This window comes from Mobula hypostoma, chromosome 7 (genome assembly GCF_963921235.1).
Source record: "Mobula hypostoma chromosome 7, sMobHyp1.1, whole genome shotgun sequence".
Classification (NCBI taxonomy): Eukaryota; Metazoa; Chordata; class Chondrichthyes; order Myliobatiformes; family Myliobatidae; genus Mobula; species Mobula hypostoma.
The window spans coordinates 48,132,854-48,153,447 of NC_086103.1; the positions used below are offsets into that span (position 1 = coordinate 48,132,854).

Below are 20,594 nucleotides of genomic sequence, written 5' to 3' on the forward strand. Positions count from 1 at the left end.
GGGCTGAGATGTTGGATCGGAAATGGGAAGTAAAATCGAACTGAGTGGCCACCAGGAGATCTTGCTTTTTCTGGTGGACAGAGCGTAGGTGCTCGGCGAAGCAGTCTCCCAATCTACATCAGGTCTCACCGATACACTGAAGGCCACACCAGGAGTGTCGGATACAGTAGCTGACCTCAACAGACTCACAGGTGAAGTGTCACCTCACTTGGAAGGACTGTTTGGGGCCCTGAATGGTAGTGAGGGAAGAGGTGTAGGGGCAGGTGTGGCATTTCCCCTTGTAAGGTTAAGTACCAGGAGGGAGATCAGTGGGGAAGGATAAATGGACAAGGGAATCATGGAAGCAGCAATCCCTGCGGAAAGTGGAAAGTCGGGGGAGAGAAAAGTGTGCTTGGTGGTGGGATCCTGCTGGAGATGGCGGAAGTTACGGAGAATTATGTGCTGTACGTGGAGGCTGGTGGTATGGCTGGTGACGAGTGGAACCCTATCCCTGGTGGGGTGGCGGGTGGATGTGGCTGTGGTGAGGGCTGATGTGTATGAAATGCAAGAGATGCTAGTGAGGGCGGTATTGACAGTGGAGGAAGTAAAGCCTCTTTCTTTGAAGAAAGAGGAGGACATCTCATTAGTTCTGAAATGAAGATATCTGAGAGCAGATGTGATGGAGATGGAGGAAGGGGATGACATTTTTAAAAGTGACAGGGTGGGAAGAAGTATAGTCTAGGTAGCAGTGAGAATCGGTCGGTTTATAAACTATATCAGTGGGTAAACTGTGCCCAGAGATAGAGATATAGATAGAGATAGATGGAGAAAGAGGAGGGAGGTATCAGAAATGGACCATGTAAACTTGAGTGCAGGGTGGAAGCTAGAAGCAAAGTTAATGAAGTTGATGATCTTGGCATGGGTTCAGGAGGCAGCACTGATACAGTCATCGATGTGGCCTAGGAAAAGTTGGGGGAGTGATATCAGTGTAGGCTTGGAACATAGATTGTTCCATGTGGCCGACAAAAAGGCAGGCATAGCTGGGACCCATGTGACTGCCTACAGCTACACCTTTTGTTTGAAGGAAGTGGAAGGAGCCAAAGGAGAAGTTATTGAGAGTGTGAAGTTATTGAAACTGAGAAGTTATCTCAGTTTCACCAGATGGAGGAGAGTGGTGGTGGATGGAAACCGGTTGGGTCTTGTGTCCAGAAAGAAGTGGAGGGCTTTAAGTCCTTTCTGATGGGTGATGGGGATGTATAGGGGTTGGACATCCATCGTGAAAGTGAGATGACCAGGTCCAGGGAAATTAAAATTGTTATATATATGGGAGCTGAATATCTAAGGATACAGATTGTATCAAAAGGACAGGCAAGTAGGCAGAGGGGTGGCATGGCTCTGTTAATAAAAAAAAAATGAAAACAAATCCTTAGAAAGCAATGACATAGGATCAGCAGAAGTAGATTTGTTGTGGGTAGAGTTAAGAAACTGCAAGGGTAAAAAGAACATGATGGGAGTTATATACTGGCCTCCAAACAGTAGCCAGAATGTGGGACACAATTACAATGGGAGATAGAAAAGGCATGTCAAAAGGGTAATGTTACAATAGTCATGGGGGATTTCAATATACAGGGTAGATTGTGAAAATTAGCTTGGTGCAGGATCCCAAAAAAAAATTGTAGAATGCCCACGAAATGGCTTTTTAGAACAGCTTGTTGTTGAGCTCACTGGGGGATCAGATATTCTGGATTGGCTGTTGTGTAATGAACCATATTTCATTAGGGAGCTTAAGGTAAAGGAACCCTTGGGGAGACAGTGATCATTATACGATAGAATTCACTCTGCAATTTGAGAGGGAGAAACCAAAGTCAAATATATCGATATTACAGTGGAGTAAAGGGAATCAAAAAGGCATGGGACAGTAGCTGGCCAGTGTTGATTGGAAGGGATCACTAGCAGGGATGATGGCAGAGCAGCAATTCGAAGGTGTATCCCAAGAAGAGTAAGTATTCTGGAGGCACAATAACACAACCGTGGCTGACAGGAGAAGTCAAAGCCAACATAAGATCAAAGAGAGGGCAGAAATTAGTGGGACTTGAGGGGATTGGAAAGCCTTTAAAAATCAACGGGTGGCAACTAAAAAGGCCATAAGGAGGAAAAAGATGAAATATGTATGTAAGCTAAGCAATAATATCAAAGATATACCAATGACACTGGAGAGGTTTTAATGGGGTACAAAGAAATGGTGGAAAAAATGAACAAGTATTTTACATCAGTCTTCACAGTGGAATACACTGGTAGTATGCCAAAAGTCTGAGATTGTTAGGAGGCAGAAGTGAGCGCAGTTGCTATTACTAGGGAGAAGATGCCTAGGAAGCTGAAAAATCCCCTCTGCCATCTGATTCCTAAATGGACATTGATCCCTTGAACACTACCTCACTTTTTAAATATATATTATTTGTTTTTTTTGCACAATTTTTAATCTATTTAATATATATAATTGATTTATTATTATTTTTCTTCTACTTCTGTATTATGTATTGCACATAAGGGGTTTCTGTGGCAACAGGCGAGATTTAAGGATGGTGTGTTGCCTCCCTGGTGCCGGGATCCAGGATGTCATGGACCGATTGCAGGGAATCCTCAAGAGTGAAGGTGAACATCCGGAAGTGGTGGTGCATGTTGGCACAAATGACGTGGGGAAGAAGAGGAAAGACATTCTACAGCATGACTTCAGAGAACTCGGAAGAAGGCTGAAAAGCAGGAATTCCAGGGTGGTTATCTCCAGTTTGTTTCCAGTTCCTCGTGCTGGAGTGGGCAAGAACAGGGAGATAATGGATCTGAATGTGCGGCTGAGGAACTGGTGCAGGAAGCAAGGATTTACATTCTTGGACCACTGGGGTATGTTTCGGGGTAAGGATGAATTGTACAAAAGGGACGGGTTGCATCTTAATAAGCGGGGCACCAGCATTCTGGCAGGCAGGTTTGCCTCTGCAACACGGGTGTGTTTAAACTAAGTAGTGGGGGGGAGGGGACGACCTGGAAACAAGGATGGAGATAAAGGGAAAGTGAGAATAAGAAAAGTTAAGAAAGACAGCAGAATCAACACAGCAGAAAGCTCAAGAAGGGATCGTACAGTATGGCCAAGTGAAATAGGAATTGATATGGGAGGTGAGGGGAGTAATGAATTAAAAGTATTGTATATGAACACACAGAGTATAAGAAATAAAGTGGATGAGCTTGAGGCACAGCTGGAAATTGGCAAGTATGATGTTGTGGGAATAACAGAGACATGGCTTCAAGTGGACAGGGCCTGGGAAATGAATATTCAAAGGTATATGTCCTATCGAAAGGACAGACTGATGGGCAGAGGAGGTGGGGTGGCTCTGTTGGTGAGGAATGATATTCAGTCCCTTGCGAGGGGGGACATAGAATCAGGAGACGTAGAGTCAGTATGGATAGAACTGAGAAATTCTAAGGGTAGAAAGACCCTAATGGGAGTTATCTACAGGCCCCCAAACAGTGGTCTGGATGTAGGGTGTAAGTTGAATCAAGAGTTAAAATTGGCATGTTGCAAAGGTAATGCTACAGTTGTTATGGGGGACTTCAACATGCAGGTAGACTGGAGGAATCAGGTTGGTTCTGGACCCCAAGAAAGGGAATTTGTGGAGTCCCTCCGAGATGGATTCTTCGAACAGCTTGTACTGGAGCCTACCAGAGAGAACTCAATTCTGGATTTAGTGTTGTGCAATGAACTGGATTTGATCAGGGACCACGAGGTAAGGGAGACATTAGGAGGTAGTGACCATAATATGATAAGTTTTAATCTACAATTTGAGAGGGAGAAGGGAAACTCAGAAGTGTCAGTATTACAGTTGAACAAAGGGAACTATGGTGCTATGAGGGAGGAGCTGGCCAAAGTTCAATGGAACAATACCCTAGCAGGGATGACAGTGGAACAGCAATGGCAAGTGTTTCTGGGAATAATGCAGAAGGTGCAGGATCAGTTCATTCCAAAGAGAAGCAAGATCCTAAGGGGAGTAAGGGGAGGCCGTGGCTGACAAGGGAAGTAATGGACAGTATAAAAATAAAAGAGAAGAAATATAACATAGCAAAGACGAGTGGGAAGCCGGAGGATTGGGAAACTTTTAAAGAGCAACAGAAGGTAACTAAAAAGGCAATACGCAGAGAAAAAATGAGGTACGAAGGTAAACTAGCCAAGAATATAAAGGAGGATAGTAAAAGCTTCTTTAGGTATGTGAAAAGGAAAAAAATAGTTAAGACCAAAATTGGGCCGTTGAAGACAGAAACGGGTGAATTTATTATAGGGAACAAGGAAATGGCAGACGAGTTGAACAGGTACTTTGGATCTGTCTTCACTAGGGAAGACACAAACCATCTTCCAGATGTAATAGTGGCCAAAGGACCTAGGGTAATGGATGAATTGAAGGAAATTTATATTAGGCAGGAAATGGTGTTGGATAGGCTGTTAGGTCTGAAGGCTGATAAGTCCCTGGGGCCTGATGGTCTACATCCCAGGGTACTTAAGGAGGTGGCTTTAGAAATCGTGGACACATTGGTAATCATTTTCCAATGTTCTATAGATTCAGGATCAGTTGCTGTGGATTGGAGGGTCGCTAATGTTGTCCCTCTCTTCAAGAAGGGAGGAAGAGAGAAAACAGGGAATTATAGACTGGTTAGCCTGACGTCAGTGGTGGGAAAGATGCTGGAGTCAATTATAAAAGATGAAATTATGACACATCTGGATAGCAGTAACAGGATTGGTCTGAGTCAGCATGGATTTACGAAGGGAAAATCATGCTTGACTGATCTTCTGGAATTTTTTGAGGATGTGACTATGAAAATGGACAAGGGAGAGCCAGTGGATGTAGTGTACCTGGACTTTCAGAAAGCCTTTGATAAAGTCCCACATAAGAGATTAGTGAGCAAAATTAGGGCACGTGGTATTGGGGGCAGAGTACTGGCATGGATTGAAAATTGGCTGGCTGACAGAAAACAAAGAGTAGCGATTAACGGGTCCCTTTCGGAATGGCAGGCAGTGACCAGTGGGGTACCGCAGCTGTTTACAATATATATGAATGATTTAGATGAGGGAATTAAAAGTAACATTAGCAAATTTGCCTATGACACAAAGCTGGGTGGCAGTGTGAAATGTGAGGAAGATATTATGAGAATGCAGGGTGACTTGGACAGGCTGGGTGAGTGGGCAGATGCAGTTTAATGTGAAGAAATGTGAGGTTATCCACTTTGGTGGTAAGAACAGGAAGGCAGATTATTATCTAAATGGAGCCAAGTTAGGAAAAGGGAAAGCACAACGAGATCTAGGTGTTCTTGTACATCAGTCACTGAAAGCAAGCGTGCAAGTACAGCAGGCAGTGAAGAAAGCTAATAGCATGCTGGCCTTCATAACAAGGGGAATTGAGTATAATAGCAAAGAGGTCCTTCTGCAGCTGTACAGGGCCCTGGTGAGACCACACCTGGAGTACTGTGTGCAGTTTTGGTCTCCAAATTTGAGGAAAGACATTCTTGCTATTGAGGAAGTGCAGCGTAGGTTCACAAGGTTAATTCCCAGGATAGCAGGACTGTCATATGTTGAAAGATTGGAGCAACTGGGCTTGTATACTCTGGAATTTAGAAGGCTGAGAGGGGATCTTATTGAAACATATAAGAACATTAAGGGATTGGACACGCTGGAGGCAGGAAGCATGTTCCTGCTGATGGGTGAGTCCAGAACCAGAGGCCACAGTTTAAGAATAAGGGGTAGGCCATTTAGAACAGAGTTGAGGAAAAACTTTTTCACCCAGAGAGTGGTGGATATATGGAATGCTCTGACCCAGAAGGCTGTGGAGGCCAAGTCTCTGGATGCTTTCAAGAAAGAGATGGATAGAGCTCTTAAAGATACCGGAATCAAAGGTTGTGGGGATAAGGCAGGAACTGGATACTGATTGTGGATGATCAGCCATGATGACAGTGAATGGCGGTGCTGGCTCGAAGGGCCGAATGGCCTACTCCTGCACCTATTGTCTATTGAATTGCTGTTGCTGTTAATGAATTTCACGACATATGCTGGTGATAATAAACTTGATTCAGATTCTAAATTTTACATTTTAGAAAAGTTTCAATGTGCTAAAGAACCTTCAGTTTAGATGGGTGTGATGAAAAAAAGAAAAAACAATGAAAGAACATTATTCAGCAATGCAGAAAATCCCCCTTTTATCTTTGTGGCTTGGTATCTACTATATTTAACAAATATTTAATAGATTGTTGAAGCATTCAGCAGCACAGGCTATAGCTTTGGAAATATCAATTGCACCCTGCTGAAGAGCTGCTGACTGATAGCTAAGCCATTTCAGCATTTAAGTCGGTTGGAACATTTAAATCTGTTGAAATGTTTGACCAATCTGAAATGGTAGATATATCTAGCAGGCCACATTGATGGTTATGCAGGAGTACTTCTTACACCCACCATGCAAATTCTAACAGAAACAAATAGTCTTGTGACAATTATGTTCTTCAAATCCCTTTTTAATCTTGTGCCCAAAGGCCAAGTAAATAACTTTTCTAGTGAGAGATTTCAGTGCTTGCGTTTTGTCAAGGCTTATTGCCCTTGGGAGTACAGAACAGCCTTGGTATGAAATTTAGATTAGTGAATTTTAGATTTGTACTCTCATCTTCATTTATTTCCTATCCATAAATTATTTGGTATCTCCTTTCTCCCTACTGGAAAAAGTACTGAATCAAACACCATATGTATTTAGGAGATTTGTTCAGAGTTGAAAACCCTGGCAGTTTAATCTTTAGCAACTTCATTCATGGTGAAAATAAATCTAGCTATTTTATTTGGAGGCTAAAGAACTGAACGTCAGTATCTAAGTACAGTAGTCACTGTTTGCTCAAACCCCTCAGTATATTCCAAAGATGTAAGTGGTTGTAGCTTCTACATTACAGAATATACACTGAGGAGAAACACAGAAAATTTTAGAAGACTACTTGGAGTGGTGATAGTTGTGGGTGGGATGAAATGAGGAGATAGTCAGTGTATCTATGCCCACAGCTGTCTGCCCTTTATTATCTAATCTGCTGTACTTTTGATTCCATTCACTATCTGGCAGAAGCTCTTGCACATATATAGGTTCTTCCAGGTTATGACAGGATTCCATAGCTGGGAATTATTTGTAACCTGAAGAGTTCAAAATTTGGAAATGTGGCCACCTGGTCACAGGTCAACCAAGGGCAGCAAATAGCCAAAACATTTTTTCCTGCATGATATGATAAGAATGTCACAACAGTGTTCGTCATAGAACACTACAGCAGAGAAACAGAGCCTTCAGACCACATAGTCCATGCTGAACTATTATTCTACCTACTCCCATTGACCTGCACCTGGACCACAGCCCTCCACTCCACTCCCATCCACGTACCACGTATTTATCCAAACTCCTCTTAAATGTTGAAATTAAACTCACATTCACCGCTTCTGCTGGCAGCTCATTCCACACTCTCACCAGTTGCCCTTAAACATTTCACTTTTTAACCCTTAACCCGTGACCTCCAGTTCTAGTCTCATTTAATCTCAATGGAAAAAGCCTGCTTACATTTACCCTATCTATCGCCTCAATCTTGTATACCTATCAAATCTTGCCTCATTCTCCTGTGCTCTAGGGAATAAAGTTCTAAACTGTTCAACTATTTACTATAATTCAGGTCAAGTCCCAGCAACATTCTTGTAAATGTTTTCTATCCCCCTTCAATTTTAATGATACCTCCCTGTAACCAGAACTGCACACAATACTCCAAATTAGGCCTCACTAACATCTTATACAACTTCAACATGACACCCCAACTCCTGTACTCAATATTTGGATTTATGAAGGAAAATGTGCCAAACACGCTTTTTAGGAGCATATCCACCCATGGTGCCACTTGCAAAGAATTAAAGATCTATATTCACAGATCCCTCTGTTCTACTACACTGCTCAGTTCTCTATGTGCAAGTCCTATGTTGGTTTATCCTCCCAAAGTGCAAACCTCACTTGTCTTCATTACATTCTATCTGACATTTTCAACCCATTTTTCCAGCTGCTCCAGACCCCGCTGCAAGCTTTGATGGCCTTCCTTGCTGTTCACTACGCCCACAATCTTCTGTTATCTGCAAATTTTCAGATCCAGTTTACCACATTATAGAAACATAGAAAATAGGTGCAGGAGTAGGCCATTCGGCCCTTCGAGCCTGCACCGCCATTTATTATGATCATGGCTGATCATCCAACTCAGAACCCCGCCCCAGCCTTCCCTCCATACCCCCTGATCCCCGTAGCCACAAGGGCCATATCTAACTCCCTCTTAAATATAGCCAATGAACTGGCCTCAACTGTTTCCTGTGGCAGAGAATTCCACAGATTCACCACTCTCTGTGTGAAGAAGTTTTTCCTAATCTCGGTCCTAAAAGGCTTCCCCTTTATCCTCAAACTGTGACCCCTCGTTCTGGACTTCCCCAACATCGGAAGCAATCTTCCTGCATCTAGCCTGTCCAATCCCTTTAGGATTTTATACGTTTCAATCAGATCCCCCCTCAATCTTCTAAATTCCAACGAGTACAAGCCCAGTTCATCCAGTCTTTCTTCATATGAAAGTCCTGCCATCCCAGGAATCAATCTGGTGAACCTTCATTGTACTCCCTCTATGGCAAGGATGTCTTTCCTCAGATTAGGGGACCAAAACTGCACACAATACTCCAGGTGTGGTCTCACCAAGGCCTTGTACAACTGCAGTAGTACCTCCCTGCTCCTGTACTCGAATCCTCTTGCTATGAATGCCAGCATACCATTCGCCTTTTTCACCGCCTGCTGTACCTGCATGCCCACTTTCAATGACTGGTGTATAATGACACCCAGGTCTCGTTGCACCTCCCCTTTTCCTAATCGGCCACCATTCAGATAATAATCTGTTTTCCTATTTTTGCCACCAAAGTGGATAACTTCACATTTATCCACATTAAATTGCATCTGCCATGAATTTGCCCACTCACCCAACCTATCCAAGTCACTCTGCATCCTCTTAGCATCCTCCTCACAGCTAACACTGCCGCCCAGCTTCGTGTCATCCGCAAACTTGGAGATGCTGCATTTAATTCCCTCATCCAAGTCATTAATATATATTGTAAACAACTGGGGTCCCAGCACTGAGCCTTGCGGTACCCCACTAGTCACTGCCTGCCATTCTGAAAAGGTCCCGTTTATTCCCACTCTTTGCTTCCTGTCTGCTAACCAATTCTCCATCCACATCAATACCTTACCCCCAATACCGTGTGCTTTAAGTTTGCACACTAATCTCCTGTGTGGGACCTTGTCAAAAGCCTTTTGAAAATCCAAATATACCACATCCACTGGTTCTCCCCTATCCACTCTACTAGTTACATCCTCAAAAAAATTCTATGAGATTCGTCAGACATGATTTTCCTTTCACAAATCCATGCTGACTTTGTCCGATGATTTCACCGCTTTCCAAATGTGCTGTTATCACATCTTTGATAACTGACTCCAGCAGTTTCCCCACCACCGTTAGGCTAATTCCCCGGTTTCTCTCTCCCTCCTTTTTTAAAAAGTGGGGTTACATTAGCCACCCTCCAATCCTCAGGAACTAGTCCAGAATCTAACGAGTTTTGAAAAATTATCACTAATGCATCCACTATTTCTTGGGCTACTTCCTTAAGCACTCTAGGATGCAGACCATCTGGCCCTGGGGATTTATCTGCCTTCAATCCCTTCAATTTACCTAACAGCACTTCCCTACTAACATGTATTTCGCTCAGTTCCTCCATCTCACTGGACCCTCTGTCCCCTACTATTTCTGGAAGATTATTTATGTCCTCCTTAGTGAAGACAGAACCAAAGTAATTATTCAATTGGTCTGCCATGTCCTTGCTCCCCATAATCAATTCACCCGTTTCTGTCTGTAGGGGACCTACATTTGTCTTTACCAGTCTTTTCCTTTTTACATATTTATAAAAGCTTTTATAGTCAGTTTTTATGTTCCCTGCCAGTTTTCTCTCATAATCTTTTTTCCCCTTCCTAATTAAGCCCTTTGTCCTCCTCTGCTGAACTCTGAATTTCTCCCAGTCCTCAGGTGAGCCACTTTCTCTGGCTAATTTGTATGCTTCTTCTTTGGAATTGATACTATCCCTAATTTCTCTCGTCAGCCACGGGTGCACTACCTTCCTTGATTTATTCTTTTGCCAAACTGGGATGAACAATTGTTGTAGTTCATCCATGCAACCTTTAAATGTTTGCCATTGCATATCCACCGTCAATCCTTTAAGTGTCATTTGCCAGTCTATCTTAGCTAATTCACGTCTCATACCTTCCAAGTTACCCCTCTTTAAGTTCAGAACCTTTGTTTCTGAATTAACTATGTCACTCTCCATCTTAATGAAGAATTCCACCATATTATGGTCACTCTTACCCAAGGGGCCTCTCACAACAAGATTGCTAATTAACCCTTCCTCATTGCTCAAAACCCAGTCCAGAATAGCCTGCTCTCTAGTTGGTTCCTCGACATTTTGGTTCAAAAAACCATCCCGCATACATTCCAAGAAATCCTCTTCCTCAGCACCTTTACCAATTTGGTTCACCTAATCTACATGTAGATTGAAGTCACCCATTATAACTGCTGTTCCTTTATTGCACACATTTCTAATTTCCTGTTCAATACCATCTCCGACCTCACTACTGTTAAGTGGCCTGTACACAACTCCCACCAGCATCTTCTGCCCCTTAGTGTTACGCAGCTCTACCCATATCGATTCCACATCTTCCCGGCTTATGTCCTTCCTTTCTATTGCGTTAATCTCTCCTTTAACCAGCAACGCCACCCCACCTCCCCTTCCTTCATATCTATCCCTCCTGAATATTGAATATCCCTGAACGTTGAGCTCCCATCCTTGGTCACCCTGGAGCCATGTCTCTGTGATTCCAACTATATCATAATCATTAATAACAATCTGCACTTTCAATTCATCCACCTTATTACAAATGCTCCTTGCATTGACACACAAAGCCTTCAGGCGCTCTTTTACAACTCTCTTAGCCCTTATACAATTATGTTGAAAAGTGGCCCTTTTTAATGCTTGCCCTAGATTTGTCAGCCTGCCACTTTTACTTTTCTCCCTAGTACTTTTTGCTTTTACCCTCACTTTACACCCCCTCTGTCTCTCTGCACTGGTTCCCATCCCCCTGTTGTGAACTAACCTCCTCACGCTTAGCCTCTTTAATTTGATTCCCACCCCCCAACCATTCTAGTTTAAAGTCACCTCAGTAGCCCTCACTAATCTCCCTGCCAGGATATTGGTCCCCCTAGGATTCAAGTGTAACCCGTCCTTTTTGTACAGGTCACGCCTGCGCCATTATCATGTAGGTCATTGATATAGATGACAAACAACAATGGACCCAGCACTGACAAAGTAGAAAACACCTGCAGTCATACAGCAGCTGCCAAAGATTCCAGCAAATTGCTCGAGGTACAGTGGACAGCATTCTGACTGGCTGCGTGACAGCCTAGTATGGAGGCTCTAATGGACAGGATCGAAAGAGGCTGCACAGGTTTGTGGGATTGTAGCTTCAGCCAAGCCTATCACGAGTGCAGTCCTCCTCCTCTCACCCCACACCCTACTGAGAACATCTCCAAAGGTCAGTGCCCCCAAAAGGTAGCATCCACCATTAAGGACCTCCATCATTCAGGACAAGCCCTCTTCTTGTTACTACCATCGGAGAGCAGGTACAGGAGCCTGAAGACAACAACACTCAATGTCTTCTTCTCTGCCATCAGATTTCTGAAAGGTCCATGAACACTATCTCACTATTCCTCCTCAGCACTGTCCATTTATTTGTACATAGTACTTTTGGTCCTGCAAAACAACAAATTTTAAGGCATATGTCAGTGATAATACAATTGATTCTAAAATCTCGCCAGTCCCCCAAATACTTGTTCACATGTACAGGCTGTACGTAAGCTAGGTGTTTATAACTAGCATTGGACTTTATTTGGCACTAGCCACCAAAGATGATTTTCTTAGCTGAAGTCTTGCTTAATTTAATGAAGCTTTTCTTAATTTGCTCCATTTGCAAAAGACAATCATTGTATTAAAGCATAAATGTACTTTATTCAAAAAGTTGTGATTGAACAGCTGTTTTTAATGTGAAATATCGTGTTCCAGTGACATATAGTAAAAGACTACAATATTATTTATCTAAATAGTTTCACAGGAAATCAGTGTTAATTTTACATAACAAACAAATCAATAGCAATTATGTATCGATTAAATCCATACAATTAAAAATTTCTGCATAAATTAAGTTGCTCTGTATTTGGGAAAGCCATCAAAAGACAGTGGACCACACCAATAACTTGCCATTCAATTATTTAATTAAGCTCATGTCATCATTTGATCAAACTAAAATTTTGAACAGGCACCTTTCGGGAAAAACAAAGTTAATATTCAAGCATTGATTTGAAGGTCCAGGAAGTGGGAGAATCTTGAAGTGAGGCTTTCAGTGTAGCGGAGAAATTTTAGGTCAACATATCCCAAAGGCAACAGCAGCAGAGGGCAGTCCAACATGCTGTCAAACAAGTATCCCCAGTATCATTCCTTCTGCGTTCTTCTACAACGTAAACTGCAATGAGAAATAATTTGGCACATGAAAATAGGATAGGGAATCTTATCACCTCAACCAATACAATGAACATAGAAAAGTGTTGCTAATATTAAACCAGATGCCTAGTTCTGGAAACAGACTTTAAAATAAGAGTTATGGAAACAATTACAGGAAACAAGTCATAAAACCTCAAAAAACATACAACTTACATCAACACCATGCGAAAACATTAAATAAATTGGGATTCTGAAAAGAATTAGAATATGAAGATCAAGAGGTAATTGATGATCCTGTTTGTGTGAATTCAAAACTAGAAGTAAAAATTGCTAATAAATTCAATAAATTCAGGATGCTTCTTTATTCATAATGTCATATGTACAGTCAAAGTGAAAATAAATATACAAGTTAATAGAATATATTATGATCAGTAGTAGATGTGTGGGAAGTAGTTCACAGACCACGCAATTCTGGGACAAAATGATTTATAGTCACAAGTTCTATGCAATTCTGATTAGAAACCATCTGCAGACCATTTCACATTTCTGTTCCTTTTTTTGTTCTCGTTTATTTCCCTCATTTAAATACTTGATTGAATATTAGAAAGGATCATTCTTAAATAAGAATAAGACTCCCATGGATGCAATAAAGCAAAATTTTAATGTACTCTTTAAAAGGCAACGAATTATCTAACGAGGATGTCATGAACAGAGCAAACACAAAAAGAGAAATAATGTATGAGCTCATGAAAAGGCAATGTAACTTCATTGGACATGTGATTAGGAAAGAGGAGTTAGAATGCACGGTAATTATGGGAAAGATTAAAGAGAAGAAGGCAAGAGGAAGACAAAGACAAATGATGGAGACAACAGCCAGAGAACTGGAAATGAATACCAATGATTTGATCCACTTGACCTGAAACAGGAGTGTGTGGGCCATGGCAGTCAAAGCTCAAACTGGGCATGGCACCTGATGATAGTATCTAACAAAAAAAAAAATAGAAATTTCCCTACTGAAATTACAGAAGCAGAAAACAAGCTTGATCCATATATACTGTGCGATGCAAATCTTCATGATTATGGAATCTGTCACATTCCTTGATCTTCAGGTCTTACTAATGACATAGAATAAACTATAGTGTTAAGAGTAGAGTGATTAATGAAATTTCATTCAGAATAGAAGTGAGAAAAATGTTACATTCTGCTTTGGAACTTGATACTCAACAGAGACTTAATCAGGTTAACAAGAATAAAATCCCATATATCTGTACAGAAAAGCCACATTGATTCTGAGGAAGTTGTGGCAAAGGGTCACTGATCCAAAACATTGACAGGTTTCTCTGTCCACAGCTGCTGTTGAACAGGCTGAATTCCTCCAGCATTTTTGTTTCACATTTTGTTAATTTGACTAATATTTACTAGTCATCCACAATTTATTATACTGATGCATATAGATTGTGACCTCAGCCCGCACTCTACTTCCTGTACACTTACTATGTGGGCAGATTGTCATCCAATTTCATCTAGTTTGCAGATGATACTACTGTAGTGGGCTTTCTCTCAAATAATGAGATAAGAGAGCCTAGTGGCATGGTATCATGACAACAACCTTTCCCTCAATGTCAACAAAAGAGCTGGTCATTGACTTTAGGAAGGAGAGTGCTTATTCCTTCATGACAGTTGTGCACCATTAAAGGTGTGAATAATTCCTTTAGCAAATTATAATGTAATTGTAACATCCATATAGACCAATTGCTTTTCATTGCGGTCCCTTAGTGGTATAGACTAATGGAAGGAGAAATGAAACTAGGAACTTCATCTGCTCCAAGCATCAGTTTCTCAAAGTTTAGTTAACTAATGACAATATAAATTCAAGTAAATTTAACATGAATGTTTTGATTTTTTGAATATTAGGAAGCAACATACCTCTGAATCCATGAACTATTTATTCCCCTTAAGTTTACTTAATCTAAACCTAACTTTGATTCCACATGCAACGCCACAGGATGAATTTCCACGGCATTTAAAGAATGTGGGTGGGGAGAAGGAAGGGTATTTGAACAGGAGTTACAGGGGGATGGTAATCTGGAGTGCCAGGGTAGGTGGTGGAGTGGTTATGGGAAAAGATGTTAATTTTGCATAAAAAGACAAGAATCAAAAGATTGAGCATGATGTGAATAACGTTCTGATTTCTATTTTAGCGCAAGGAGTATTGTAGGTAAGATGGATGAGCTTAGAATATGGATCAGGACGTGGAATTATGATATCGTAGCCATTAGTGAGACATGGTTGCAGGAGGGGCAGGACTGGAAACTTTATATTCTGGGATTCTGTTGTTCTAGACATGATAGGACAGGAGGGATTAAAGAAGAATGGGTGGAAAATGTCATGGCAGTGCTCAGACAGGACAAATAGGAGAGCTCATCTACTGAGGATATATGGGTAGAACTGTGGAATAAGAAAGGATTGATCATATTAATTGAATCATATTATAGTCAGCAGGATTTAAAGGAGCAAACTTGTAAAGTCAGAGATTTTAACGTTCCATGTATTAGCTGGGACTCATTACTGTAAAAGGGATAGATTTTGTCAAATCTGTTCAGGAAAGTTTCGTTAATCGATATATAAAGGTCCCAATGAGACAGAGTGATACTGGATCTCCTGTTAGGGAACAAGGCAGTGCAGGTGACAGAAGTATGTGCAGGGGAACACTTTGGATCTGACAGTTATAATTCCACCAGTTTCAAGATAATTTTGGAGAAAGATAGGTCTGGCCCTCAGGTCAAGATTCTAAATTGGAAAAAGAGTCATTTTGATGGTATCAAAAAGAATCTAGTAGGTTTGGATTGGGATAGGTTGTTTTCTGGCAAAGATGTGCTTGGTAAGGGGAAGGCCTCAAAGGGAAATTTTGAGAGTGGAGTTTGTATGTTCCTGTCAGAATAAAAGATAAGGCCAGGTTTAGTGAACTTTGGTTTTCAAGATATATTGAGGCCTGGCTCAAGAAGAATGAAATGCATAGCAGGGACAAATGAGATACTTGAGGAGTATAAGAAATGCAAGAGGGCTAAAAGAAGGCATGAGGTTCCCCTAGCAATCAAGGTGAAGGAGAATCCCGAGGGCTTGTACAGGTATATTAAAAGCAGAAGGATAGCAAGGAACAATCAGAGTGGTCATCTAAGGATGGAGCCAAAAGAGCTGGGGAGACCTTATATTAAAATTTTCCTTCTGTATTTACTCAGAAAAAAGGCACAGAGTCTATAGAATGGATGAAAAACAACAATGAGGTCACGGACTGTATATGGATTACAGAGGAGGTGCTTTCTGTCTTAAGGAAATTAGGGTGAATAAGTCCTTAGGGTTGACAATGAGTTTCTTTGGACCTTGTGAGAGGCTAATGCAGAAACTGCAGAGGTCCTGGCAGATATACTTAATATGTCCCTAGTCACAGGTGAGGTGTCAGAAGATTAAAAGTTAATGTTGTTCCATTGTTTAATAGAGGCTCTAAGAATAAGCCAGGGAATATTAGGATGGTGCGCCTGATGACAGTCGTGGGTAAGTTACTGGAAGGTATTATAAGGGACTAGATAAAAGTATTTGGATAGACAGACACTCATTAGGAATAGTCAACATGGCTTTGTGAGTGGTAGGTTGTGTCTAACTAATCTTAGAGTTTTTCATCAATGTAATTGGTAACCTCCTTGAAGGAAAGGCACTGGATGTTGTCTACATGAACTTTATCAAGGCCTTTGACAAGGTCTTGCATGGGAGATTGGTCAAAAAGGTTCAGTCACTTGGCATTGAGGATGAGGTAGTAAACTTGATTCAACATGTTTTCACGGGAGAAGCCAGAGAATGGTAGCAGATGGTTGCGTTTCTGATTGGATTGGAGGTCTGTGGCTAGTGGTGTGCCACTGGGTCTGTTGTTGTCTGTCATTTATATCAATGTTCTGGATAATATAGTAAACTGGATCAGCAAATTTGAAGATGACACCAGGATTGGAGACACAGTGGGCAGGAAAGAAGGCTAACAAAGCCAGCTAGAAAAAAACAGGTTGTAAAATGGAAAATAGAACTTAATGCAAACAAGCGTGAGGTTTTGCACTAAGGGAGGACAAACCAGGGTAGGACTTGCATGGTAAGCAGAAGGGCACTGAAGAGTATGGTAGAACAAAGGAATCTGGGAATACAGGTCTATAATTCCTCAGAAGTGGCAATACAGGTAGATATGGTTGTAAAGAGTTTTGGCAGATTGGCCTTCATAAATTCAAGTATTGAGTAAAGTTGTTGGGATGTTATGTTGAAGTTGTACAAGATGTTGGTGAGGCCAAATTTGGAGTATTGTGTGCAGTTCTAGTCATCTACCTACAGGATGTTGCCAGGAGTTGAGAGCCTGAGTTATATGGAAAGGTGAATATATTAGGTCTTTATTCCTGGAGTGTAGGAGAATGACAGGAGATTTGGTAGAGATATACAAAATCGAGGGGTATAGATAGGGTAAATGCAAGCAGGCTTTTCCCACTGAGGTTGGGTGAGCCTAGAACTACAGGTCTGGGTTAAGGATCAAAGGCAAAATGTTTTAAGGGGAACATGAGGGTGAACCTCTTCACTCAGAGGGTGTTGAGAGTATAGGGCCAAGCTGCCAGCGGAAGTGGTGAATGCGGGTTTGATTTCAATATTTAAGAGGAGATTGAATAAGTATATGATGGGAAGGGTATGGAAGACTGGTCAATTGATGAGACTAGGCAGCATAATAGTTTGACATGGACTAGATGGGCCAATGGGCCTGCCTCTGTGCAGAGGTGCTCTACGACTCTACAACTTTCTATCAGTTTTAAGAATGCTTACACGTGCATATACTCATCCAGACCTTAGTGTAGGGACAAAGTAAAAATATGCAGATATTAAAAAATAATGATTAAGACAAGATGATTGGAGCAAAAATATAAAATTAAATTTAATGGTTTGGAAGGAGTGAGAAGCCATTATTAGTTACCATCCAAGACTGAATGTTCAGATACAAACATCTTTAAAGATTCTAAGTAATATCAACACCTGCTGTTAAACGGCAAGACAAATTTCAAACAGACAAAATGCTGGAGGAACTCAGCAGGCCAGGTAGCATCTATGGAAAAGAATAAACAGTCGACATTTTAGGCCAAAACCCTTCATCAGGACTGGTAGCTACAAACATTCATTACCAAAGGAAGAGCAGAACAGTTCACATTTAGATGAAAGATCTAGTCTATGTAAAGGGCAATCTACTGTGGAGGTATTTTAAAATAGTGTCTAAGAGCACAAAAATGAATAGGTAATAAAGCAGAAGTTAAATTATTATTGTTAAGGCCCTGCTTCTCAATTCCTTTCTAATTCTTTAATATCTGCCAGACAAGTCTCTCTTTTACTACTTTTGAAGTTGGCATTCATTTTTACCACTATTTCAGGCCATACGTCAACCTTCTCCAGAATTCTTCACAGTGATATAAAAAGCCTTCGTTTAGAGTCAGTTTTATTTATTACATGTACATTGAAACATACAGTGAAATGTGTTATTTGCATTAATAACAACACACCAAAGGATGTGCTGGGGCAGCCCATGAGTGTTACCTTTATTATCTAAAGTATGTATATTATATACAACCTTCAGATTCATCTTCTTACAGGCAGCCACAAAACAAAGAAACCCGGTAGAACCCATTAAAGAAAGACTGCCGAACTCCTAATGTGTGGGGAAAGGAATCGTGCAAACAAGCAAGCAAATAACACTCCGAACCAAAGGTCATGAAAATGAGTCCACAATAGCCATAAAGTCAGCTCGTCGCTACAGCCAATCCAGGAGCTCGTTAGTTACAGGCTACAGCCTCAGCTTAGCACAGAGACAAGTAAACCTCGCAGAGTAGTAACCTAACACTGACCCATCCCTTTCCTCTGGCTCTCACACCACGACCTTTTCAATTTGGCCCAGTGCTTAAATCAGCCAAACATTGACTCGTTCTTCACTCTTGGATCCAGGTCCTGCTGCTTTGATTCAGCCCCAAGTCCACTCCAGCAATGGCCAAACATCAGCTTGTTCCTCAATCTCAGGACCTGGCCACAACATTTTGATTTGGCCTGCACCCACGCTTAAACTGCAAGTGTTTTTGCAGAGATGTGGTTGAAGAATATTATATATTTCAGGATACTCAACAATTGTAGATGAGTGTGTCCCCACAAAATCATACAGAGTCTTCTCTACCAGAGGCACCGGATAGAAACATAGAAAATAGGTGCAGGAGTAGGCCATTCGGCCCTTCGAGCCTGCACCACCATTTATTATGATCATGGCTGATCCTCCAACTCAGAACCCCGCCCCAGCCTTCCCTCCATACCCCCTGACCCCCGTAGCCACAAGGGCCATATCTAACTCCCTCTTAAATATAGCCAATGAACTGGCCTCAACTGTTTCCTGTGGCAGAGAATTCCACAGATTCACCACTCTGTGTGAAGAAGTTTTTCCTAATCTCGGTCCTAAAAGGCTTCCCCTCTATCCTCAAACTGTGGCCCTTCGTTCTGGACTTCCCCAACATCGGAAGCAATCTTCCTGCATCTAGCCTGTCCAATCCCTTTAGGATCTTATACGTTTCAATCAGATCCCCCCTCAATCTTCTAAATTCCAACGAGTACAAGCCCAGTTCATCCAGTCTTTCTTCATATGAAAGTCCTGCCATCCCAGGAATTAATCTGGTGAACCTTCTTTGTACTCCCTCTATGGCAAGGATGTCTTTCCTCAGATTAGGGGACCAAAACTGCACACAATACTCCAGGTGTGGTCTCACCAAGGCCTTGTACAACTGCAGTAGTACCTCCCTGCTCCTGTACTCGAATCCTCTCGCTATAAATGCCAGCATACCATTCGCCTTTTTCACCGCCTGCTGTACCTGCATGCCCACTTTCAATGACTGGTGTATAATGACACCCAGGTCTCGTTGCACCTCCCCTTTTCCTAATCGGCCACCATTCAGATAATAATCTGTTTTCCTATTTTTGCCACCAAAGTGGATAGCTTCACATTTATCCACATTAAATTGCATCTGCCATGAATTTGCCCACTCACCCAACCTATCCAAGTCACCCTGCATCCTCTTAGCATCCTCCTCACAGCTAACACTGCCACCCAGCTTCGTGTCATCCGCAAACTTGGAGATGCTGCATTTAATTCCCTCATCCAAGTCATTAATGTATATTGTAAACAACTGGGGTCCCAGCACTGAGCCTTGCGGTACCCCACTAGTCACCGCCTGCCATTCTGAAAAGGTCCCGTTTATTCCCACTCTTTGCTTCCTGTCTGCTAACCAATTCTCCACCCACACCAATACCTTACCCCCAATACCGTGTGCTTTAAGTTTGCACACTAATCTCCTGTGTGGGACCTTGTCAAAAGCCTTTTGAAAATCCAAATATACCACATCCACTGGTTTTCCCCTATCCACTCTACTAGTTACATCCTCAAAAAATTCTATGAGATTCGTCAGACATGATTTTCCTTTCACAAATCCATGCTGACTTTGTCCGATGATTTCACCGCTTTCCAAATGTGCTGTTATCACATCCTTGATAACTGACTCCAGCAGTTTCCCCACCACCGACGTTAGGCTAACCGGTCTATAATTCCCCGGTTTCTCTCTCCCTCCTTTTTTAAAAAGTGGAGTTACATTAGCCACCCTCCAATCCTCAGGAACTAGTCCAGAATCTAACGAGTTTTGAAAAATTATCACTAATGCATCCACTATTTCTTGGGCTACTTCCTTAAGCACTCTAGGATGCAGACCATCTGGCCCTGGGGATTTATCTGCCTTCAATCCCTTCAATTTACCTAACAGCACTTCCCTACTAACATGTATTTCGCTCAGTTCCTCCATCCCACTGGACCCTCTGTCTCCTACTATTTCTGGAAGATTATTTATGTCCTCCTTAG

General features: G+C 41.8%; 1 pseudogene; it reads right to left on the reverse strand.

Moving 5' to 3' along the window:
- Positions 1–12,129: 12,129 nt before the first annotated feature.
- Positions 12,130–20,594, reverse strand: part of LOC134349901 (uncharacterized) — a 56,741-nt pseudogene continuing 48,276 nt past the window's right edge.